Below are 26,442 nucleotides of genomic sequence, written 5' to 3'. Positions count from 1 at the left end.
GCTGCGCAATGCCAGGTCAATGATCCACAAGACCACTGCCATCCATGACTCGATCGTGGATGGAGGAATTGAATTGACCTGGCATGTGTAACAGAAACTTGGTTGGACATGGCAGATGGGCTTGTTCTTGACACTGCTTGTCCACCAGATTTCTCTTACGTACAGCAACCCAGGTCATGTGGGCGGAGGGGGTGGTTGCAGTGATTTTAGGAAGTCATTAGCTTGCACCAGGTGTCCTATTGGGAAGACCCAGTTTTCTGAGTGCATGTTCTGGAAGTTGGGCATTAGGGACAGTACAGGATTCCTAAAGGAGTACCAACATCCCCACTCCACCAAGGATTCCTTGTCTGAGCTGCTTCAGGTTGTGGCGGATGTTCTCCTAGAGACACCTAGTTTGGTTGTCCTAGGGATTTTAACATTCATGCCAACACAAGCTTACAAGAGGCTGCTCGGGACTTTGTGGAAAGCATGACCTCCATGGGGCTGTCCCTGAATCAGTTTGGCCCAACCCATAGCTGGGGACATGCCTTAGACCTGGTGTTCACCTCTGTGGACGTGGGTGATCTGACACTAATTAAATGTGAAACAAAAGAAGTGCCATGGTCGGATCACTTCCTGATGCAACTAGACTTCTCCATGACCGTTCCCCTCTGCAGGGAGGTGGGACTGATTAATTGTTATTTAGTCGTGTCTGACCCTTTGTGACCCCATGGACCAGAGCACGCCAGGCACTCCTGTCTTCCACTGCCGCCTGCAGTTTGGGGACATGGACTGATTAATAGACAGTCACAAAGTTTCTGTGTTGCTGTTGTTGACTTCTCTTTTCTCCAAGCAGCCTCTAATATTTTGTTCCTTTTATGGACAGGGCTCTTCCTTTGGCATTTGAACTAAAAATTGTTGTCCTTCTAACTGCATAAATGGCAATCTTGGATCCTCCTTTTCTCCTATGCCCTGCTAAGTTACCAATAGTAATTTGTACAGCAGATGGCAGTAATTCTTTTCTCTCTCTCTCCAATGTAAAGTGTTTAAGGGCAAAAGATGAATAAACAATAAACTGCATGCCAAACCTTTGTGAAAAAATGAGAGTGAAAAAAAGGAATTCATTGTTGCTGACGAACACATTGAAGTCCACACTCATTGAATTGGCTATGTGATTCAGGGATAGCCAACAAATCTTTTATAATCTTTAAACTATGCATTATCAATGCATGCATGATTTGATCTCTGCCCAAATTAATAGCGTGTTCAAGAACTTTTGTTTTCAGTGACCTGGTTGATCTTGAAGCTAGAACTCCACCATTAATAATAATAAAAACTGTCTCTCTTGTAGGATAATTAAAGGCAGATGCATTTAATTATAGTGGATGGTGCAATAATGAATACAGAATACTTATTTCCTAGTCAACTTGAATTTAAATATACACATTTTTAACTACTATGTGGTTTTACTCAAAGAATGGTTATAAGGCACTGGTGTATGTGTGGGGAGTTCCCAGTTGCCTTTTTCTTGAAACATATGAGAAGTTATTCATTCTTCTTGCATTATTATTCTAGCATGGCAATGGTGCCCCATCTTTCCATTGGAAGATAATTTTTCAATTTCATTTTAAACTAAATGAAATTTTAAACTAAATGAAATTTAGTTTAGTTGTCCTCTTTATGTCTTGCCACCAAACATAACTGCTTAATATTTACTAAATGCCTTGTGTCCATTGTCACTGGTTTATTTCCACTTAATTTCAGCAGCAGTGAAGCAAATGTAGCAAGAGATCTTCAAAGCATTCTATAACACCTGGTGGCCCAGAATGCATTTCTGGAGCAATGCAAGGAGGACACCCACATACTGTAGTTCCTCCTACACTGCTAAACCTCAGAAGGGGCCTCGACTTTCATTGGAAGAGCAGGGGTGCTTCCAGATTACGTTTTGGAGCATTCCATTCTGATTTGTTGCAGTAGATCAGACAACATTGGCTGTCTACTGAGCGTTAATATTGATTCATTTGCTGTGAAGGTAGGCTATGTTGCATAACTGCAAGCATTAACCTAAAATTTCCAGAGTATTTTCTTCTCACTTGCCTTACTGCAAAAAGTCTGATCTTTTTGGGAAGCAGGTTTGTTGCACAAGATCTCCCAGTAAGCTTTAATTACACAACCTGAACTTGCTGGTGTGTGCCCTGGTTGAAGCCTCCAGTGGGGTTCCATTGAGGCTCCCAGCCTCTGTGTGTATACAAATGTGAAGGGTATGTGTGCCAAACTCAGTGGCGTAGCGTGGGTTGTCAGCACCCGGGGCAAGGCAAGTAATTTGCGCCCCCTAACCCGTGGATTTGCGCCCCCTAACCCTAACCCCCAGATGTTGCGCCCGGTGCGGCCGGCCCCCCCTGCACCCCCCACGCTACGCCACTGGCCAAACTGGCTTTTTGACCCAGGTGAAACAAAGCCTGGTTTTGCCCCTGCAGCCTGGAAGCCCTCTAAGCTTTTATTTTGGCAGAGGAAACTTCCAAAATAATAGTTTTCATCAGCAGGCTTCACCCCTATCCATATCACTCTTCACTGGATAACAGGCTGCAATCCTTTTTTTATATATATAATTTTTTTTATTGGTTTTACAGTTTTTTTATAGACAATACAAACAGATAAAAAGACAAACAAACATGTATAATTTCATATCCTTTTTTTTCATAAACCTCACTTCTCGGACTCCCCCAAACCTCCCCTTTCTGCATCCCAAACTTCAAAATTATTTCAGCAAATCCCAAATTTAATCTTGTCAAATATATTCCTTCATTATTCTTTTCTTTAACTTAATCTTTTATCGCTGTAATCTCCTTATCTTTCTGAAAAACCTCAACATTTTAACATTCATCAATATTGTAATATTTCTTAAGATAGATTTTAAATTTCTTCCAATCTTCTTCCGCCGTCTCTCTCCCCTGATCACGGATTCTGCCAGTCATTTCAGCCAATGTCATATAGTCCATCACCTTCATCTGCCATTCTTCCAGAGTGGGTAGATCTTGAGTCTTCCAATACTTTGCGATGAGTATTAACAGGCTGCAATCCTAGGCACACTTAGCTTGAAGGAATCTCCATCAAAACATAGTGCAGGTTACTTCTGAATTAACATGCCTGGGCTTTGGACATACCTGGAAGTGCCACAAACATCCTCTTTCCATGCATCCTCTTTCCATGCTTATGAGTACTGTATGGAGTACTGCTTTTATATCTGTCCTCTAGAGAGATGTCCAAACTCTACTACATCTAACTCATGCATGTCCCACAGCAGAGATGTGAAAGTCGCTGTTCCCAATGTTGGGAAAGCACATGGTTCCCACGCAAAATGTTTCCAGGTTTCCAGGGCATGGGAAAGACTCCTGCCTGAAACCCTGGGAATGTCGCTGCTAGTCAGTATCAACAATTCTGAGCTAGATGGTTCAACGATCTGACTTGGTTTAAGGCAGCTTCCTATGTTACTATGTTTATTGTAAGTGTTAAAAGAGGCGGCACTTGTAGATGACCAATTAAGCCACCTGGATTACTCAGTAGAACCTGCCCCACTTAGTCTGATAGCTGACCTTTTTGTGTAATCTTTGAATTAAGGCATTTGTCAGGAGACAAGCAAAATAATACCATCCAGTAATGTACATCTCTCTCTCTCTCTCTTTCACTCTCTCTCTCTCTCTCTCTCCTCTGTCTTAATGTGAAATATTAAATAGAGCATTCAGTAGTCAGTGCCTTGTAGCCATCTAGGAAACATTTCTTTATTTAATTCATAGAGTCATATATTACAGTAAACTGATGCAGCAGTGTTCAGCGGGGGCGGGGTGGGGGAGAAAAAAGAAAACGCTTTCTATGTTGTTTTTCAAAATATGCCATGTATGTTAAATACTGACATCTCCAAGAAAAATACTTCAAAACACACTTTCAATAATTCCTTGAGGTTTAATAATCATTTGATTTTGAAGTGTAGCTATGTATCAGCATTAACAATAAACATACACTTGTGCTTTTTTAGATCAAAGAGAGCTTGTAAGACATGAGAATTGGAGGCACTTGCTGTCATCCTAACTTCAGGTATGTCTATGCTCACTTTTAAGTTAGTTGTTAGAAGACAGTAGAAGCACAGCAAAATGTACACACAAGTCCCGTATCTGAACCAAGACCCAGACATAACCAGTTTCTCAAGAAGATAGTATTCTAACTTTAGAAAGAATTGGTAGGATCCTAGACTCTGTGTTGTTGGCATCTGTCTTGGAAGGTAATAGATTGCATTTCTGGGGGTGAAGTGAAATCAGTGGAGAATCACAGCGCCTGCTGTGGCTGCAGAGACCAGTAACTCATAACTTCTGCCTCCAGCATTGTTTTTGCTGCATTACTAGCACCGAACTGACCTCTCCAGGGCACAAGCCTGGGTAGTGTGTATGGGGCTTCTGGGCTGCCCAAACACCAAGATCCCCCTCTCAGCCTCACTGATGTCCAAATGAAAACAGAGCAATACATTTGGCACCAGCTTGGCTGCAGGAGTTGCTGGAAGGAGGTATACAAGATGCCATCCAAACACGTTAGGGGCTCTGTTCCAGATTTGTTTAGGGTTTACTCCTTAGCCTTTTCTTCACCTTGGGTTTACTTCTTGCATATGAGTACAGCTGTAAGGCAGCTGAAGTTTAGGATCAGGGTTTTCCTTCTTCTAAATAGGCTACCTTGATGAGCCCCACCTGTTCCTCATTTCCCTCTGCAGCATATGCGGTAACCACAGGGATGGACTTTGGCTTCTACTAACTGCTTTCTTGACTATTGGACTAACCTATTGGTCTCGTCTGCTCAATCTGCTGGAGCCTGTCTTAGCATGCAGAGGAAGTCCATAGCTCACCAAGGGCTTGAGATCCATTGGCTACCCTCACCTGGTTTAACTGGCCAGTCAAAGCCATTTCCTGGAGTGTGGCCACTGTCACGTGCTGACAGCTTCTAGGAACCACAGTCATAGCTGAGTGCAGAGTAGGGACCAAAGGTGTACGAACTACCCCAGAAGAAGCACGATGTGTCTCCCACCAGATGTGTGACCCACCAGAGATACTACCTCTCCCCAACACCCATACACCTTAGATCAGGCATTGGCAAACTTGGCCCTCCAGATGTTTTGGGACACAACTCCCATCATCCCTGCCTACTGGTCCTGTTAGCTAGGGATGACGGGAGTTGTAGCCCCAAACATCTGGAGGGCTGAGTTTGCCTATGCCCGCCTTAGATTATAGACCACTTAATTATATAATGTGTGATACAGGAGTAACTTTGATACTATAATGTTCAAATTTCTGGGAATGGAGTATGCCCAGTTTTTGAGTACTATTTTTTGAATAATTCAAACATACACTAATAAACAACTTAAATTTTTCATAGTGCATTTATGAGCTCATACTTGCATTGTCAGCTTGAAAAAATGCCTTTTATATTTTAACCCACACACATTTTACAGGGTTGTAAAATAGCGTGTGTGGGCTAAAATATAAAAGGCATTTTTATATAAAAGATGCAACCCTATGCCAACTTATTATATGAAACATATGTCCTTTCCATGTGGGCTGCTTGTTCTTTGTCTTCTTATAGCATTAAACTGATGGTTTGTTCAGAAGGCAACCAAACTGTTAGAATTGTTGGGAGCATTTGTGTTTCCTAGTGCACGTATACAACCTTGACAACTATTGTCTGAAGCAGAGAAAGGTGTGCACAGGAAAGATGTAATTTGGCATGGTTGACAGATGTATTGTTTGATATAACTGTATGTAAAGTGCTCAGTAATTAAGACCTTTATCTCTGTCACTGAAAACTGAGTAGAAATATTTATTGTCATTACTTTTTAAGAACAGCTTTGCATAAACAACAACCACTGCTTAAAATACAGGAGGTCCTCAGGATCATTCCACTAGCTAGGATGAACACAGCTTATAACACCGCATTGGGCATCCTAAAATGCAGTTTTGACAGAGAACTTGCAACCAGGTAGCAGGCATCTTCCCATGACTAGCAGAAATAGCTGAAGTAGGCTAATGCACTTAATTTGCCTGATTTACACAGGTTACAGAATCCAGCTTTTTGTGATGCAGAATTTAGGTTACCTTCATTCAGTATGTGTGTATGTGCACAAGTATCCAGATTTTACAAGTGTCCTATTAACCTAAAATCCTATGCATGTTTAGGCTGAAATTTAGGCTTTCATCATTTTTACCGTCTGCAAGTGTGTGGAACCTACTAGGGTGACCCACTCTTGAAGGCTGATGAATCCAGTTTACTTCAAGGCAGCTCTGGGTGATATGGATGACACTCTGTTAAAGTTCTGGCTGATTTGTGGGAAATGTAAATGGGCCAAGTCGTTGACAATTGCCAGTGAGTGCCCTCCTCTGTTTTGTAGAGCCTGCTTGGTTTCTTGATATACATCAGAGCTTAGGACAGTGAAAACTCCAGATGAATACAGTTGAACACTATTGAATGCTCATTATCAAGCCTACTCAGTGGTGGCGAAGTCAGCAAAGAAGGAATACTTTGCTTCCTCTGTTGCATCCTCACAGTGCCATCCAGCTGTGCTATCTAATCAACATATAGATTAAAAAGTGCCAAAACATTTATCTAATTCTTCACTACCATTGTGCTATCTTCTTATATTCAGTGTAATTTTCTCCCAGTAGCATATAAAAATATTAAATGGTGAAGAGCAGATTTAGGATAGAACCCTGCATAGCCCCAGTTCATATATTCTCACTGGTCTATTCGCACACAAGTCTATTAATGCATTGGAAGCCTTTCTGGTTTTCAAAACATACAACCAAACACAAATCTAAGAAAGTACCACTGGCAGCTATACCCTACCAACTGGTTGAAATAAGATTTATTCTGGGCTGAATACATGTATTTGGTGAGAATTGTTATTTAAAATGTTATTCCAAAATTTACTCAGAATGAATTATGGAGATTTACTTTGAATTAATCCATCAACATACAATGGGACCTATGCCTAAGGTGTTGTGCATAGGATGGCAACCTTGTAGATCAATCCTAACCATGTCTGCTCATAAGTTTTACTGAATTTAATAGTGCTTACTCTCAGGTAAGTGGGAGTAAGACGGCAGCCTTAGCTCTGATTGTTGAAGCATCCTCTGAGCATGCAAGCAGAGCAATAGGCAGGTTTCTGCACGTGCAGGTTTATAAATTTGCTGACTCTAGTGTCAAGCAGTAACTTATACAGTGGTACCTCGGGTTAAAACTTAATTCATTCTGGAGGTCTGTTCTTAACCTGACACTGTTCTTAACCTGAGGTACCACTTTAGCTAATAGCCTCCCCCTGCCGCTGTGCCACCACCGCACAGTTTCTGTTCTCATCCTGATGTAAAGTTCTTAAACTAAGGTACTATTTCTGAGTTAGCGGAGTCTGTAACCTGAAGTGTCTGTAACCCATGGTACCACTGTATGTGCAAGTCTGTCATGTATTAGTCACCATTGTCAAGTCTAATATTATTCTGTAGTTCATAGTTCACGTATTGGCTGAAAGATAGCAAGTGATAAATATGTACTGTATGTATGAAAGAGCCTTGTGTCATAGTGAGCCACAGAACATATTCTCCATTGCATCTACCAAACACTAATACCAGGTTAAAACTGAATCTATCATTTTTTCTCATAATAGCCCCACCATCTGTTTGCTTGCAAACTAGTTCTCTTAGTATTTCTCTTTGTATTGTTTTGCTACATACAGCACCACACTTTGCTGAGTGATTACAAATATGATGATTGAACAGAAATAGGAAAATATGTGTTTAATTGATATGAATATATATTAATATTACACAACTATATCTATCTATAATAAACATACAGGATTGCAAGTTATCCATATGTATAACTGTATTTAACTTTGTATTGTTTTTATACAACAATACATTTTTAAAAATGCTAGGGGCTGCCAGGATATGAATCTATTTATTTGCAAGGACAGAGCACTGGAGACTCATGACATTTTTATTTTACTACAGTGGATTTCTTTTTATTTACAAACAGACATTGAGCACAGGGGAGCAGGCAAGCACCCAGACAGCTTGCAGTGGTCTGTAAAGCAGTATCAGTTCCCTCAAAAAACAAACACCCCCCACCTTTGTGCTCTTCTTCCCCAATCTCTGACTCATTCATTAAGATAGCTGTAAAACTCAGATTTCTCTCATTGGCTGTATCTCTACTTCTCGCCCCATTGTATGACATGAGTCTTACTGATTTAGTAGCCCTCATTCATCATCAATGCTCGGTAAATAAATGTTTTCTTGCCATCAAATTCCCATTGCATCTTACGCTGGCATTTTTTTCCTTTTTGATGATTAACTTTTGTTTCCACCATACCAGTCAGTATCAAAAGGTTTAATTTAGAAGCAAATTTGAATTTTCCACAGCTGGTGACATTGTTTGCTTTATAAAGGGCATGTACTCTTAATACTTTTCCTTGGGGCCATATATTCCTTTTGTATGACTGTAAGTTAAGTTTTTTGTTTTATGAAAAAGACAGTTCAACCAGTTTCCCATTGATGAGGTGAATTTCCCGTTGCATTTGAACTTTAGTTTTGAAAAGCAATTGAATGAGACAAATGTCATTAGGGTTGGAGTTCATCCCCAAAGCAGACATTAAACTGGACATCATTGGAAGCGTATGAAAAAAATATTATGTGGACTCTTACAAAAACATCCTGCAGTTTCATCATTATAATCACTGCCAGACAATACACCTGACCTACTTGTAATTAATCCTTCTGCACAACAATTTCTAATTTTTCAACAATTGTCTATAAATCTGTGGCAGTCTAGTTCTGGTGCATAGTATAAACAGGTACCAGGTAAAGTAAGGCTTGTAGGAATGAATTCTATGTTTTATCTCTGCACTGTGTGAAGAAGTACTTTCTTTTATCTGTCCTAGATTTCACAACATTCAGCTTCATTGAATGTCCCCAAGTTCTAATCTTATGTAAGAGGGATAATAATATTTCTCTAGCCACATTCTCCACAGCATGCATAATTTCATACACCTCTATAATGTCTCCTCTTACGTGCCATTTATCTAAATTAAAAAGGCCGAAATGTTGTAACCTTTCCTCATGCAGGAGTTGCTCCATCCACTTAATCATTTTGGTGGCCCTTTCCTGAACCTTTGCAATATAGTTTTTGAAATGAAGTGACCAGAACTGTATACATGATTTCAAAAACAGTTGCACCACCACTGTGATGTTGGCAATTTTATTTTCAACCTCTTTCCTACTGATCTGTGGTATGGCATTTGCCTTTTTCGCAACTGCTGAGTGCTAGGTCAACATCTTCATCAAGCTATCCACTACAACCTCAAGATCTCATTTCTGATCAGTCCCCACCAGTTCAGACCTCATTAGTATATATGTGTAATTAAACAGGGTTTTTGCTCTAATTTGCATCACTTTGCACTTGCTTACATTGAATTGCATTTGCCATTTTACTGCTCAGTTCTTCAAAGATCCTTTGGGAACTCTTCACAATCCATTTTGATTTTAACCATCATGAACAATTTGGTATCACCAGCAAACTCAGTTACCTTACTGCTTACTCCTAACTCTAGTTAATTTATGAACAAGTTAAAAAGCACAGGTCCCGATACCAATCTTTGGGGACTGTCTCCATTTTCTATATCCCTCCATTGGGAGTACTGTCTATTATTCCTTCTGTGTTCTCCCTGTTTCTTAACCAGTTACAGATCTACAAGAGGTGATATGTCTTGAGGCTATCTTTCTCCCTTAGCTAGGAACAGTGCTTTTTTTCTTTAAAAATGTTTAGGAGTACTCTCATTTTCCTACTCATATTGAAATACTGCCCCTCAATGAGGCCAAACTTAGATTCACAAAATGTTTAGGGGTATGTGTACCCCTGTGCCCCCCCGAAAAAAGCACTGGTTATAAGCATGAGTTTTAACTCCCAGGTCTTTAACAGTATTGCCACCAAGGCTTTTTTCTACTCGTACTTTATATTAGGCTGCTAAAATGAAGAAGAAGAAGATGAGTTTGGATTTGATATCCAGCTTTATCACTACTCTAAGGAGTCTCAAAGCGGCTAACAGTCTCCTTTCCCTTCCTCCCCCACGACAAACACTCTGTGAGGTGAGTGGGGCTGAGAGACTTCAAAGAAGTGTGACTAGCCCAAGGTCACCCAGCAGCTGCATATGGAGGAGCGGAGACGCGAACCCAGTTCACCAGATTATGAGTCTACTGCTCTTAACCACTACACCACACTTTCCCTTGCAGGGATGCACTTTCCCAGGCATGGATTTCAGTGTAGCAAGAAACCTGTACTGATATTGAAAACAAATTCTTCAGCTCTGCTCTTGCTCAAGATTTTAATTTTAATCATGTGTCCTCCCCCCCCCCATGGGCAGTCATTTCCTTCCCCCTCAGCTCATGGAGTTTATAGAGTTTTAGGGTGGTGTTTTCTTTATAAAGGTGATCTCACTAATCCAACATCTGCCCTACATAATTCAAGCTACCATATGGAATTCACCTTGCTGAGAGGCACTCTTTCTACCTGGTTAACTAACCCCAGGTGCATCCATTTTTCTAGCTGAAAGCTCTGCGAGATCTGTTTTCTAATGCTGGGCTCCAGCTCAGCACAGTTTTCTTTCCAATTCCTGTTTTGGACTGTTCAAATCAACCAGAGGCCTCTTTCAGTTCCTTACTAGTTCCTTACTAGCTGCCACAGCCAGAGCCAGCAAGCAGCAGACAGGCTTTTTTACTCCATCAAAAGAAATTCTCCTTGAAAAACTGCACAAGGAGTCGCCCCCTTTTTTGAGCAGGTGCCCCTCTCAGGGGCTAGCAAGGGAAGAAATGAAACAGTTGCTGCTGCTACTAGCATGATCTAAAACTCATTTAACCCCCAGTCTTGCTGCCTTCTCATATATCGGTGCATTCCCCCACATGGAGTTTCAGATTACTGGGTTCCTCAAAATAGATTCATAAGCGGAAATAGTAACTAAAGAGCTAAACCCCCTCGTTGAAATGGTTTCTATTTTAAGCAGAATGTTAAGAGACTCCTTCCCCATAAAACATGCCAGTCTTCAGCTACTGTGATGAAAACAAAAAACAATTTCCTGGAATTTAACTCTTCAGCTCCCCCACAACTGTTACTGGTATTTAACATGTATTACTGATCCATTGCCAATAGCACACTGAGGGCTGCAAGATAAGGGGCTGAACTCATTGGACCAACTCAGCTTGCTGTTCTGTCCTATGCAACTGGCTCTGATGACAGAATAATTGGTCTCAAGAGGATCACTTCAGTGTCAGAATGATACAGTGGATGGTGTTGGGTATCTTTCAGGGCTCTTAACATTTTATCCTTTCTGCAGCTGGATGCATGAAGGAAAAAGGTCATGGGATGGGGAAAATGAGTAATTGCCAGGCTGTTTCTGCAGTAAGTTCAAGGTTGTTGTTTTAATCTGCTTTCATACCATCCGTGTTTACAAGTTCGCCTGTTGTGTAGAGCAGGGATGTGTGGGAGAAAATAGATCAATATCTACTGGTGTAGCCATGAGTGATGTGCAGTAGACAGCAAGTGTTTCTGGCTCCTCCTTACTTGATGGTAGTGACAACAAAATTTTCCTATCCAAATTTGGCAGCTGAAATGGAGAAAATTCATGAGAAGTGTACTTTAATGTGAAAATACTCTGTGTTCAATTCATTTATGGTACCAACAACAAATTCCTAGGCTCAGAGACACTGTATTCTTTAATTCTAACTGCATGTCCATGGCTCTAGTAGATCTTGGCGTTATAGGAAAAAAACACAAATTTGATCTGAAAAGCTTAAAGTCTTCCCTCTCCTGAAGTAATGCGCAAATGATGACATCCACCAGATTTGACAACTGTGTTTTCTTGATTCCTAAAAGTGATGCGGGTGGTGCTGTGGTCTAAACCACTGAGCCTCTTGGGGTTGCCGGTCGGAAGGTCAGTGGTTCAAATCCGTGTGATGGGGTGAGCTCCCGTTGCTCTGTCCCAGTTTCTATTAGCCTAGCAGTTTGAAAGTATGTCAGTGCAAGTAGATAAATAAGTACCGCTGTGGTAGGAAGGTAAATGACATTTCTGTGTGCTCTGGTTTCCGTCACGGTGTTCCGTTGCGCCAGAAGTAGTTTAGTCATGCTGGCCACAAGACCCAGAAAACTATCTGTGGACAAACGCCGGCCTAAAAGCGAGATGAGCATCACACCCCATAGTCGCCTTTGACTGGACTTAACTGTCCAGGGGTCCTTTTATCTTTACTTTTACCTTTATTGATTCAAAAAAAGAAAAAGAAAAAAGTAATAGACCTGTGTAGTTGACATTATATAACATGCATGTAAGAAGTATAAAGTTTTAATACTTTAAACATTCAGATTAGGACAGATTTTATGTCACTTTGAGCAACAGGTTGCCATTACCTCTGTGTGAATGTGCTTTCTTACTACAATACAGTGCCTTATAGGCATGAAGTATGCTTAGAATAGAGTGCATTGTGAGTGTGAGTGTGAGCGTGTTATTATGTTTATAGCATATTTGTAGCTCTGGAGTTGTTTTGTGATCTTTTATGACTTACGACATCGTTTATGAGCTCATTACTTTGATCTCCAGCTAATTTAGAAGGTTTGCCACTGATCTTTATGACCTTTATTTGTGCAGTGATTCTGATTCTATTTGCCATAAAAGGTATAGACATAATCCAAAGGAGGCTGCTGAGGTTGCCTCCAGGTCACATAAGAAAGAGTTTTAGATACCACCATTGCAGATATGAGTAGAGCAGGACTGTGTCCATTACCTGAGCAGGACTGAGCAGTAGAGCATATCTGTATCAGTTAACACAGCCTTTGGATGAGGATGTTGGGAAAACAAAAATTAGCATCAGAGGAAGGAGTCCCTGCTCAAGAGGCTATCCCATGCAATTAAGTGCTTGATTTGGCCAGGAAGTGTGTCTGAAATGGCGATTTAAGTGGACCATGTTGCTGGGCATCTGTAAGCTACACTCAACACAGCACTCCTACATGAGGTAAAGGTATAGAAGAAGACATTGCAGGGTTGTTGTATACTACTCTCTCAGCCCAGCCTACAGTGGTGGGGATAAACACAGTAGATAACCCTGCAGGGTTGTTGTAAACCCAACTTCTCTCAACTTCAGCCCAACCTGCAATAAATAGGGTCCAATACCTCTGGACAACATGGCAGGGTTCTTGCAAGCCTGAACTACTGCAGGACTGTCATAAACTACTTCTAAGCAGCTTCCAAGTTTATCCAAGCAACAGCCCCTTCCAACCTGCTATTTGAGGTCAGTTAGCTGCGTTGTCTGGAATTTGGATTGGCAAGATTGTTTTTGTTTTAAATCATACTAAATAAAAACTGAGTTAGAAAAAAGTTGGAAGCCTTAGGGGGAGGGGGAGTTGGGCACAAGTGTGTCCACCTCCAGCTGCATTAAAATATTGGGTTTCTCCACTGATATGTGTGGGTGGCTCTCATTTCTGTCCCTTGGGACATAGTTTTTCAGTATGAACCAGGTAGTGACATCCAGGCAATGGTTCTCCCTACAGTGTGTATGTGTGTGTGTCCTCCTGTTCCACCTTCTAAATTCTATCCTTCCCTCATATTCAGTTGTCAATTTTCTCTCTCTTAGTGCTTCATACACACCATATATTTAAAGCACATTACTTACTCCAGAGAATCCTGGGAAGTGTAGCTTACCCCTCACAGAGGTACAATTTCCAGTACACTTAACAAACTGCAGTTCCAAGGATTCTTTGGGGGAAGTCATTTGACTCAGCACAAGTTGATATGGGAGTTGGGGGGTAGTTATTTCCCCCCAGTATATGTATTTTTTGTGTTCTTGGGGGTTAATGGCAGTTTGCTGATTCCTCACTCTTCTCAATGGGTCATTTTGGATACAGAGGCCTAGGGCTATCTTCAGGGAGGCGAATAAGCCTTGGACCCTGTTCTGTAGGGCACACTGTGGCTGGTACTGGTGGCCATGGCTGGCAGCCCTGTTGCCTCCCTCCCATTTGACAAGGCTCTCTCAAACCATCCCTTCCTAGAGGGAGCCTGGGAGGGAGGATGTGGAAATAGAGGACCTCACCAGCAAGGTTGCTGCTAAAGCAATGAATAGTAGGTGGGAAGGAACTGCCACTGCCACTACCATCGGAAGGACAGTGCAGATAGGAGGATGTGGGAGCAATGGAAGAGGGTACATAGTGTTATTTGCCCCAGCCCTACACCCCCTAGAGACAGGGCTGTATAAGCATGAACATGGCAAGACTCTAACAGGTACAGTGGTGCCTCGCAAGACGAAATTAATCCGTTCCGCGAGTCTCTTCGTCTTGCGGTTTTTTCGTCTTGCGAAGCATGGCTATTAGCGGCTTAGCAGCTATTAGCGGCTTAGCGGCTATTAACGGCTTAGCGGCTATTAATGGCTTAGCGACTTTAAGAAAAAGGAAACAAACTCGCAAGAACTCGCAAGACGTTTCGTCTTGCGAAGCAAGCCCATAGGGAAATTCGTCTTGCGAAGCGACTCAAAAAATGCAAAACCCTTTCGTCTAGCGAGTTTTTCGTCTTGCGAAGCATTCGTCTTGCGGGGCACCACTGTACTAAACAATTTGATTCACACAGGAAGCTGCCTTATACCTAAGCAGACCAATGGTCCATCTAGCACAGTATTGCCTACACTGACTGGCAGTCACTCTTCAGGATTTCAGCCCCACCTAGAATGCCAGGGATTGAAGCTGATATCTTCTGAATGCCAAGTTTGGAGCTGAGATTTTCTTCATGCAAAGCCAATGCACAACCACTGAGCTATGATCCTTCCCCAATAGCCTCTGCACTTTTAACCACTTTAGGATTTACTTGGTGTGGTTGAGAGATTGTAGTTCTACTGTCCAATGTTAAAAGATCCCGCATGGAACACTAGATCAGTTTCATGAACAATTCCCATGCCCAGTTTGCATATTTCGGCAGAAAGCAAGCAAAATAAAGAGCTAGGCAGAAGCAAATTCCCATGATGAGGCTTATTTTTCAAAACCCTAACTTGAGATAGGAATCTGCATTCCAGTTAATCTTACATCTCAAAATGTGGGTACTTGGTATGTTAGGTTTGTGTATGTCACTTCTCTGCTTTAAATAATAATTTAAGAGGGGTGCTGCAGAATAGTGAAAGAAAGCTGTTTTTATCTAATCTTAAAGAATGCAGAAACATAGACTCCCCCTTCATATTGCACACTGCCCTCTGAAATTAGGAATTGTCTTTCTGTGGGATGTATCAAGTTAACACAATTGGCGGCAACAGTGAGTAATGCACCTGATGTCTATCATTGGCATGGTAATCAACATTTCCATTATGCTGAAACATAAGTTATTTACTGGATAGCTGTTACTATGTCCCCCCATCTTCCAAAAGTTCCTTGTCATGACCCCGCAGCCCTGATCAAGCCTAGAGTTATCGTTTCTATGTGACCTGTATTTTGTCTAAAGAGGGATGTTCATGTTACCAGTGCAGTGAATTTGCCCCCCCCTTTCACAGCTGACCCCCCAACAGCTGTTCACATCAGCAGGGCATCAGTTCATTTCTGTTGTATACACACCAGGGGTCATAGACGGGATGTATTTACCCTATGCAAAGGTGTTCACACCTTGGCTAGACATGAATTAGGAAAGGCTTAAGGACTCTAATCAGTGGGAGGCTGGGTTGAGAAACAATACATCAGACAGTAGTATAACACAGTACAGGTGGCATGTATTTTGGATAACGTGAACACAGATTATAAATGCATCACTGGGAACAGTGGGTGTTCAGTATACAGTATACAGGTTGGTTGGTTGGTTGATTAAATAATAAATAATGGAGGTTATTGTAATGTTGGCCACACAGATGCTGGAAACAATGTACCTAGGCCTCCATTCAAAAGTTAGTTTAGTTCTTGGCCAGTCAACCCCCTCTATCCATTCCTAGAGTCTGACATACTTCTGACTCAAAACATCAAGATTTGATAATCTGTGAGAAGAAAAATTTGGAAAAGCCATATTCAGTGACTTCCAGTCCAGTGGCTTCATTTCCAACACAGTCAAGAGACAAAGCAATGCCTTGACACAGCCTTGGTAAAAGAAAAAGAAGGCACTTGTTCTCAACACTGTACACAACAGTGACCAATGTGGGTACAAAAACCACATTTCATTTGGTGAATTTATCTCCCCGTGGGCTCTCTCACTCCCAGTTAATTCTTGCATTCTCCCCTTTCACTGCTATTACACTGAAATAGTGTAAAGTGGCATTCATCAGTAAGCTAAGCTTCCCAGCCAAATGGAATGGGTGTGATTTGGCCAGAATCCTGCATGTGCTTTGCTTTATTTGCTCCTAATGTTTGTTTTTTCATTTTGATCATACTGATTTTCTATAAATGAGTTTGCAGGGTCCAAAGGGCATAGAATGGAAGAAACAAATCATAAAATAAAGATTAAAGACCCAGCGGCACCATGGGGCATAGGCAGCTGTTGATTGCGAAACATTACGTCCTTGTCACTGCTCTCCCCCCCATTGGTGGCAACACAGCTGCTTCTTGCCCCTCCATTGGTGGTGCTGTAACATCCTCCTCTCTATCCAGAACATCATTTAAGATGTAAAGGGTTGCTTTATATACAGCTTGATGTTGGTTGATATTAGGTTGGCCGCACTGCCATGGTCTCCAGAAGACTGCACCCACACACACAGCTCCCCCATTAAAAGAAACTAGAGTTCACAAAGCCTCCCCTCATCTGAAAACTGTTGCCTGTCTAGCTCCAGTTCATAGGTGGGGAGAGTCAGGGCTCCTGCTCTGAGGATGTTCCCTAGGGGGACCAGATGCAAACAAGGATGATATTTCAGTACAGTGGTACCTTGGGTTAAGTACTTAATTCGTTCTGGAGGTCCGTTCTTAACCTGAAACACCACTTTAGCTAATGGGGCCTCCCGTTGCTGCTGTGCCGCCGGAGCACGATTTCTGTTCTCATCCTGAAACAAAGTTCTTAACCCGAGGTACTATTTCTGGGTTAGCAGAGTCTGTAACCTGAAGCATATGTAACCTGAAGCGTATGTAACCCGAGGTACCACTGTATCCCTAATAGACAGATGGTGCTGTCTGCACTGGTTAAAAGTCCCTCTTCTGTGCAACTATCAACTCCTAGCCTAGCTGCAATATTGGGAGCCAGATTGGGAAGTAAAGGACAGAGTGGCTAGGTAAGGTAGGGGAAGGTTCAGCTGCCTTCAGCCATGGGCACATTTTGCTCGGAAATTTAGATTTCCCATAGCTCTCATCTGCTATGTGAATGGTGCAGAAATGCTAGCTTTTTCAGATGAACATCTCCAGCAAGGGGCCTTTTACATCTGTAGTAGATTTTTTAGAACTCTGGAAAATTGGGTGTTAAGCAGGTAGGCATGCTTTGGGGAAAGCAGCCTTGTGGGTCAAATGAAGAAGCCTGACATGTCAAATCTGGCCAACAGACCAGAGGTTCCCCACCTGTAATAGTGAAAGAGCAAATAAGACATTCCTGAAAACTTCCTAATTGCAGTAGAAAGGCTGGAAAAATTCTCTGCTTATGGGAGGTTCTAACTGGCTCTATGAATGAATTTCTACCCTGCCATGTATTCAGATATTCCCAAGAGAGGCAGACCACTCTACCCCACCTTCTTACTATTTTCCATATCAAACCTTTTAGTGCTCCTACTGGTGACTCATATAGTCAGTGGCTTTTATTAGAATGTACCTGAGAGCTTAATCCAGCAGATAGATAGCTGTAGGAGCTGTTTTTCTTGTAGTGATTCACCTAATTGATTTCAATTAGACTAATATGAGTAAAATAACTGGGGAAGTATTTACACACTTAAGGCTCCAAGATGCTGTGCTATAGGCTGGCACTTTACTCTCCTCACCTTGCCTCATGGGCGGGTGGACCTGCAAATGTGGTTGCAGATGTAGAAAACAAGAATTCCTGCCTGTGCTGAAATGTTCTGCTTAGGGGTTTACTCACATGAAGAAGTTAATATAATATTTCATTGCCCGATAGATATACAAACAACTTACATTGGAGCTCCTCTTGCGACTGGCTCTTTCGCTAGAGATAACCTCTAAATTAATGAAGTGTCTCTAAATGCCAGCAATCACTGCATCTCCCTTTTCCTCCCAACTAGAAGCAACAACAAACACTCAAAAACATTAGCCCAACTGTCATTTATGATAAATGTTCCAAAGATTAGATGTTCCCAGCATATCACCCTAATGTGAGTCTTTACCATACAGTTCCTTTCCCTGTGGCAGTCTTTTCAGAAAGGTTCTGGGAGGACAACTCCCCTTTTTCGGGGGGCTGCATTGTGGGAGGAGTTCTGGGACCTCCCAGTGACTGGGGGTGGGCAGAGGGATGCTGCCCATGTCAATAGGACACCCGCCGCACTCACGCCCCCTGCTGACCATCGGGTTAGCTGGGGGCGTGGCCACTTGCCATTTAAACCGAGGAGTGGCTGGGAGAATGACCTCCATTTGTCCCCTTCATCGGATCTGGGCCGGTTCTCCTGCGGGCTTTGGCCTGGGCCTCGCCATGCAGTCATTATGGAGTATTCACCTTCCTCCCTGATGTTCAGAGCCTTTGTTCTTCCAGGGATCATCTCTATAACCCCATCCCTATCCCTTCCATTTACTGTAGGAATGTGTCTCTCAATTACAGCACTCACTGCACTGTTCTTGGTGCTTTGCCTAGGACAGCAGAGGACAGATCTTGATCTCCTAGGTTGCTGGATGATTTGCAGTAAGAGATTCTGACCCGTAATTATTTAAAAATAGGAACGACCAAAACCTGCTAAATTAGGCAAATTATCTTTTTCTGTTATAGCTCAGATGAAACAGATGTATATCTGTATATTCAGATCATATAGCCACTACACTACCCTGCCACAGTTACATAGTTGGTGGAGAGAGTTATAAATAGCAAGTTCACAGGGAAAGGGAACAAGCTTTTGAGTTCTCCAGAATGCTTCATCAGGCTAGATGATAAACCAAGTAAATAGGGAGAGAAGGGGGGTGGGGGAGTTAGCTGGTGGCAAAGCCATGAGTCTGTATCTTGTTTTTCTTCTTCTTTGGCGATCACTCATAGCCGAGTAAGATTGTCTTCCATAAACACGGTTTTAACCATGAGTCCGTAAGTGACTGTGGAGGCCAATTCTGGACCTGCATGTCCTTCCACAGGGGGGACATTGGTTCCTGGGCGGGAGTTGATCATGGTGTGGATTTGCCAAGCATGCCTTCCTCTACATACTTCTAGCTACCATCCCAAACATACCAAACAATCCATTGTATATAGCCAGGCCCTACGTTACAGCCGCATCTGTTCCAACTCTACAGACAGAGACTCTCACCTAAGAGATCTACAGCAAACCTTTTAAGAACTAAAATATCCACCTGATGAAGTTAAACAACAGATCAACAGAGCCAGATGAATACCCAGTCAACAGAGCCAGACTGCTGCAAGACAGACCCAAAAAAGAAAATAACAGAACACCACTAGTAATCATATACATCTCCCAAGTTAAAACAGTTCAACGCATCATCAGAGATCTACAACCTCTCCTAGACCAGTGTTTCCCAACCACTGTTCCGTGCACACTAGTGTGCCGCGAGATGTTGCCTGGTGTACCGCGAGATGTTGCCTGGAGGGAGGCGGGCGAGTCGGGTGGCGAGAGGCGGGTCGGCGGCGGCGAGGAGAGGCCGCCCAGCGCGGGGCTCTCGCCGTCTGCCTGGCTGGCTGCCTGCGAGCTCGGCGGGCAGCGCCTCCGTCCGCAGGGCCCGCCTCGCGGCTCTCATTCCCTGCCCCTGCCAAAGCTCACCCAGCCAAGCCGCGCTCTCCTTCCTGCCTCGCTTTGCTGCCTCCTCCCCCCCACCCCCAAAGCTTGGAGGTTCCCCGGCAGGAAGGAGGGAACTTAATCCTCTCCAAGGGCTGCGGAAAACAGACATGCAAATGGGGGCTTGCCAGCTCTTCAAGCGCCGCCGGCTTTCTTCGGGAATTACCGCCCGCCGAGCCCGGTAACGCTGACAGGCCGAGCCGCGGGGCTTGGCAGCGCAGCCGGCAGAGTGTGGGAAAGGGCGGCCGCCACGCGCCGGGCAAGGCGAGACTCGACGGGGAGGACACCGGCAGCAGCGCCCCCCCCCCAGAAACCCGCTCCGGGCAGGTAATTCACAGAGAGTGGACAGAAGGAAGCCTTAAAGGGCTTCAGCCTCCCAGAGTGGTGGGGAATAATAATAATAATAATAATAATAATAATAATAATAATAATAATAATAATAATAATAATAATAATAAACTGACAGGTGGTGTTTTTCTAGGTGAGGGGGTGGGGACTGTAATAACAAAAAAATCAGCTGTATATCAACCGCTGTTTTGCAATGAGGAATTGCAAATAAGGAAGATCAAAAGGAGAATGTTTTTTTGGGGGGGACTCTCTTCCTCTTCCTCTTCCTCCTCCTCCTCTCGTTCTTGCTCCTCTTCCTGGCAAAAGGGCTGCTGAGACCCCTTCTCTCTTGGGTGCCGGTGGGTGCTGTGACGTTGACGCTGCTGTGGCAAGTGCCTTTACTTAGCAGAGTGCATTCCCCTTTACACAGGAGGGGAGGGGAAAAAATTGAAACTTACACTTTCGTGCGTCCCTCCCGGCGTGACGCTGCGCGCTGACGTCACGGGGCTGTAATGGTGGTGTGCCTCGAGATTTTTTTCATCAAACAAGTGTGCCTTTGCCCAAAAAAGGTTGGGAAACACTGTCCTAGACAATGACAGTTCTCTTTCTCAAGCTTTGGGAGGAAGACCTTTCATTGCCTACAGACAGCCACCCAATCTTAAACAACTCCTCACCCACAATAATGCAACAACCAGACTTAACATGGACACTGGTACCAGAGCCTGCAATAAACCGAGATGCCAACTTTGCTGCCACATACACCTGGACAACACCATTACTGGCCCGAACAATATCAAACATACCATCTCAGGACTATTTAATTGCTCATCTTCTAACATTCTGTATGCCATCAAATGCCAACAGTGCCCTTCAGCCCTCTATATTGGACAAACAAGCCAAACCCTACGCCAAAGGATAAATGGACAGAAATCTGATATCGGGAATCACAAGACAGAGAAACCAGTAGGAGAACACTTCAATCTCCCAGGACATTCTATACAAGATCTCAAAGTAGCTGTCTTCTTACAAAAGAATTTCAGTAATAGACTGGAAAGAGAAGTTGCTGAATTGCAACTTATTACCAAACTTAAAACCATGGAGAGACCTGGTCTGAATAGAGACATTGGATTCTTATCTCATTATACATGATAAAGCTATTTTTAGCCATCTCACCCCTTGCTTTTTCCTGTAAGACCAATTGCAGTCGTTAACAGTCGTCAACAGGTTTACCACACCTATCAGCCAATCACCCATTCCCACCACCCTTCTGAGTAATACCCCTCCCCACCCTCTAACTTACCTTGCCAACAAAGGTCCGTATAGTTAAAGCCATGGTTTTCCCAGTAGTGATGTATGGAAGTGAGAGCTGGACCATAAAGAAGGCTGATCGCCAAAGAATTGATGCTTTTGAATTATGGTGCTGGAGGAGACTCTTGAGAGTCCCATGGACTGCAAGAAGATCAAACCTATCCATTCTTAAGGAAATCAGCCCTGAGTGCTCACTGGAAGGACAGATCATGAAGCTGAGGCTCCAATACTTTGGCCACCTCATGAGAAGAGAAGACTCCCTGGAAAAGACCCTGATGTTGGGAAAGATTGAGGGCAAAAGGAGAAGGGGACGACAGAGGACGAGATGGTTGGACAGTGTTCTCGAAGCCACAAACATGAGTCTGACCAAACTGCGGGAGGCAGTGGAAGACAGAAGTGCCTGGCGTGCTCTGGTCCATGGGGTCACGAAGAGTCGGACAGGACTAAACGACTAAACAACAACAACAACACCCTCTAACTTCTGTTTCAGTGTATCTGAAAAAGTGTGCATTCACACGGAAGCTCATACCAATAAACAAACTTAGTTGCTCTCTAAGGTGCTACTGGAAGGAAATTTTTTTTGTTCCAAATGCATTTGTTGAGGATGGTATTCAATTAAATTTTAATCAGAGTAGACCCATTGAAATTTAGTCATGCTCATGAATTTCAATGGGTCTGCTCTGAGTAAAACTTACATTAATTATCACCCAATGTCTTTTATCATAGTCATTGACAGCCAAACACTATTTCAAAGATAGCAATACAATATCCAGAGCACAGGTAACATGGGGAAGGTAAACAGGGCATAGGCTATTGCCAGGGGAATATCTGTACAGATGTGGCTTTCTTTAAACACACACACACACACACACACTCCCTCTCAAGAGAAATGTGTGTTCCAGCACTGAAAAGATGCTTAGGTCATCACTTAGCTCAATAAATTTTCCTGTTGCTTATCTCTACCAACTGCTTGAACATTTCTTACAAATTTTATCTCATCTATATAGGAAAGAGAATAAAAAGTGATAAATGTGGTAGATGGTTGCTGGATTTCTAAAGATCAGCTATAGTTCTGGCAGCAAGGATGTATTGAAGACTTGTCTTCTGAGGCCTCAGGTGGTGTGATAAAAGTTTTGACAACCTGCTGTGTGGCATGATCTCCATCATTTCTTGCTTAAGTGCAAGAAATTGAAAAGCAACACTCTCAAGACTGACTCAGCTCCTGTTTTCTAAAAACAAAAATCCTTACACTGTAGGGTTGCCAACTTCCAGCCAGACACAGCCTTCTATGTCCTCCTCGTAGCACCTGCTTGCCATGTGACCCAATACCTCTACCCTCATAAAGTGGAATTAACTGCACCACACAGGGTAGCCTAACTCAAGAGGGAAGCTCTGTTTTTAGTACCATATGCAGCTGCATAGTGTTTGAGGAACTGGAGAAGTTAAAATAAACAAGCAGTTCAAGATTGTGTGAATAGGACAAAGGAGGGATTAATGACATGCCTGCCAGTGATGTCATAGGCACTGTCCAATAGGGTCCTGCAACATTTGCATAACCACTGTCCCCAGCAAGTAACAGGAAGCACAGCAGCTGTGTTTTATGGGGCAAACAACAGTTAAACATATTTCACTTACGATACTAGAGGCCCAAGTGGCACCTGCAGCATACAGCAGATTCCACCAGATGGTGCTGGTGTGCCAAATGCGACCCCTCCTGGACAGAAGCAGCCTGGTCATAAGTATCTAGTAACCTTCAGATCAGATTGCTGCAACTCTGCTATAGGCGGGACTACCTTTGAAGAGTGCTTGGAAGCTGTTGTTACTCCAAAATTGTGTAACTGCTGGGCTACAAATTGGGACCAGGCAATGGAAACTATCTCCCTGGTTTTAAAACAGCTGCACTGGCTGCCATTTCATTTCTGAACTCAAAGCAATGGGCTTGATGATGAAAGCCCTATAGAGATTGGGAGCTGGGTAACAAAAGGACCACATTGCCCCACATAAGCTTGTCCATGTGTCAAGTTATCTGCTGGCCTGTATTGCACCTTTACATACCGTATGTGGGTTGTAACACACATGTCCAACTCACAGGTGGACTCTGCATTCATTTCTACTGTGCAGGTTAAAAGCTTTCTGTATTGGGACATCATTGGCTTCTATGTCCCGAGTGCACTAAAAATATACATCCTTGGTTCTGAAGCATTTAAAACAAAACAGGAAACAATCATTCGCAGAGGGTACCTGTCTTAATTTGTTGCAGCAAAAACAGTTATTCTGTCATCTTAAAGGCACATTTATTGTAACATGAGTTTTCAAGGTCTGCAGTCCACTTCATCTGATGCACTATGTGTTTGTTTACATTTTTATGCTGCCTTTCCTCCAAGCAGCTCAAGGCTGGTACACACAGTTCTCGCCTTCCCCATTTTTATCCTCACAACAACCATGTGAAGTTCAGCCAACAGAGCATGACTGGCCCAAGGTAACCTAGTGAGTTCATGGCTGAGTGGGGATCTGCACCTGGGTCTCCCCAGTCCTAGTCCAGTACACTAGCCATTATACTATACTATACTACACTGCCACAGTTATATAGTCAGTGGAGGGGATTATAAATAGCGAGTTCACAAGGAAAGGGAACAAGCATAAATGCAACAAAACAGTGCGCAAGCTTTTGAGTTTTCCAGAACGCTTCATCAGGCTAGATGATAAACCAAGCAAATGGGGAGAGAAGGAGGGTGGGGGAATTAGCTGGTGGCAAAGCCATGAGTCTGTATCTTGTAATAGTCTTAAGAAGGGGGAATGTAGCAGACATTCAAATGATGCGTTATAGGTGCTTTGCGGGTCTTTGGCTACACCAAAGCCTTTTGGCAAGGTGGAATACACAACTTTTCCCATCTCTGGAAATGGAAGAAGCTGCTGTTACCCAAATCTCTCTCCAACCTTAGATGAAACACACAGATTCCTTGGTAGGTAGAAAACAAGAATAAAGACAAACTGCATATTTTTTATATTAACAAAGGTGCAAGTTAAATTAGGTGGTTTGGTAGGCAAATTTCCATAATTATGTGATTAACAGTGGTCATTCACAAAACAGCTATTGTTGCTGATGCAGATATACTGGGATTAGTAAGCCAATTAACACTGGTGGTGTAACAAAAACCCTTTTACCCTATTCAGTTCACAGATAACAGCAATGAACCTCTTAATGAATTGTAATTGAGCACTTTCGCAGTGCAGTCTCCCTTTGAAGTCCCTTTGTACAGACACTTTAAAGTCAGTAGCAGAATAAGCTGGGAAGTTGAAAACCCTATTAGTTTCTGAATATATTGCCATTTCTGCTGTCAGATCTGTGCCCATACTTTTAGGTAGAGACTAACCTGTTTGCCCTATGCAGAATGCAAAAGCACGAAATATAGCCTTCAAATGTTAGATGTCCACCACCCAAATATTTGCTTAGGAATAACAGCATTTCACAACAAGAGTTTTTTTCATGACCTTATTGACTCAACTCTGCCATTAATGATTATGTGAAGCCCAGCTGGAAGTTCACAATAATATTTGATTGATGCCATCAAAAAATGGACCTGCAATCACATGTGCAGGAGTGGTCTACCAGACTGCTTCCTCATAATAATCTAAGCAGCTCTTCATTTGATTGCAATTCACTTCTGTGTCTCAGTTGTGCTTGGTTAGCAGTGGTGATCAGAAAAAATGTCACACTTCAAGCATACATGGTCTCCTTTTGTGTATATATTTAGCTAGAACCTCAGTGCCCTGTGATTTTTTTTAAAAAAGTACAAGTCTAGAGTAAATGCTCTGCATAGTTAGGGAATCCTCCCTAACTGTGGGGAGACTTAGACCACAGTCCATCTATTTCTACACTGCATTTCTCAAAGTCTATTTGAAAACCCCACAAATGGAATACGATGCTGATAGCCCATCCTCTGCTGCTGGTCCCTGGTATCTTGAGATAAGAAGTATGCTTCCTTTGAATATTATGGTTCCATCTTTGGCTATTATGAGTAAGAGCCATCAACAACCTATAAAAGGAAAAAAGCATCATAGGGTTAGGGCACAATTTCATTTCCGACTCTCTTCTGCTTCCTAACTCTTAAATGGAAATAAGGGACAGAATAGTTGCAAAAGAGTGAAAATGTATCTTCCAGCATCCAATAAAGCTGAATGTTGGAAGATTCCAGACAAATGAAAGGAAGTTCTTCTTGACACAGCACATAGCTAAACTATGGAATTTGCTCCCACATGATGTAGTGAGGATTAGATAAATTCATGGAGGGTAAGGCTATTATTGTTGGCTAAACGAACAAAAGAACTTCAGTGGAAGGTTGCATTGTGAAACTGCTCAATTACAGTTCATCAACTGCTTCACTCAAAAACTGAACTAGGAGAAAGGATTTTTATCACATTACATCTGTTAATTGATTTACCAATGTGACCATTGTTAATTAAGTAATTGTCGCTGTCTGCATTTTCTGCATTACAGTTCCCACTGTTTTCCATCCCGCCTCCATCTGTAACTCAGGATAACGCTTCATGCATCTGATGGAGTGGACTGTAATCCAGGAAAGCTGATGCCATAATATATTACTTACTCATTAAGATGCAATAAACCTCTTTCTTGTTTTGTTAGGTAAATTGCTACTCTAGTCAATTTTTTTTAAAAAAATGGATTAGGAAAAAGTATCCTGACAGCCAGACCTCTTTTGAGTGTTTTGAAGGAGACAGCCATCAGAGTTTGAAGAAGGTGAAACATACTTATCTACAAGAAGAGGGAAGGGGTGTGGGTGTGAGAGAAAAGTATAGGGGAAAGAGAGATAAGTTTATCCTTTTCAGAAGAGGTGTATAGATGGAGCCAACTTACAGATGGGAATTTGATATGGAA

At 42.6% G+C, this 26,442-nt stretch overlaps 1 protein-coding gene across 2 annotated transcripts in view; it reads left to right on the top strand.

Moving 5' to 3' along the window:
- The window catches only part of PLCL2 (phospholipase C like 2), a 148,367-nt gene that overhangs the window by 7,097 nt on the left and 114,828 nt on the right, over positions 1-26,442 (top strand). For both annotated transcript variants that reach the window (XM_081164381.1, XM_081164375.1), the window contains exon 2: positions 4,013-4,071. The gene's annotated coding sequence lies outside the window, so the exon portion shown is untranslated. The remainder of the gene's footprint in view (positions 1-4,012; positions 4,072-26,442) is intronic.

Source organism: Podarcis bocagei, assembly GCF_964188305.1.
Source record: "Podarcis bocagei genome assembly, chromosome: 12".
Classification (NCBI taxonomy): domain Eukaryota; kingdom Metazoa; phylum Chordata; class Lepidosauria; order Squamata; family Lacertidae; genus Podarcis; species Podarcis bocagei.
Note: the sequence above shows the minus strand (reverse complement) of the source record. Positions and strands in the feature narration are given on the sequence as shown.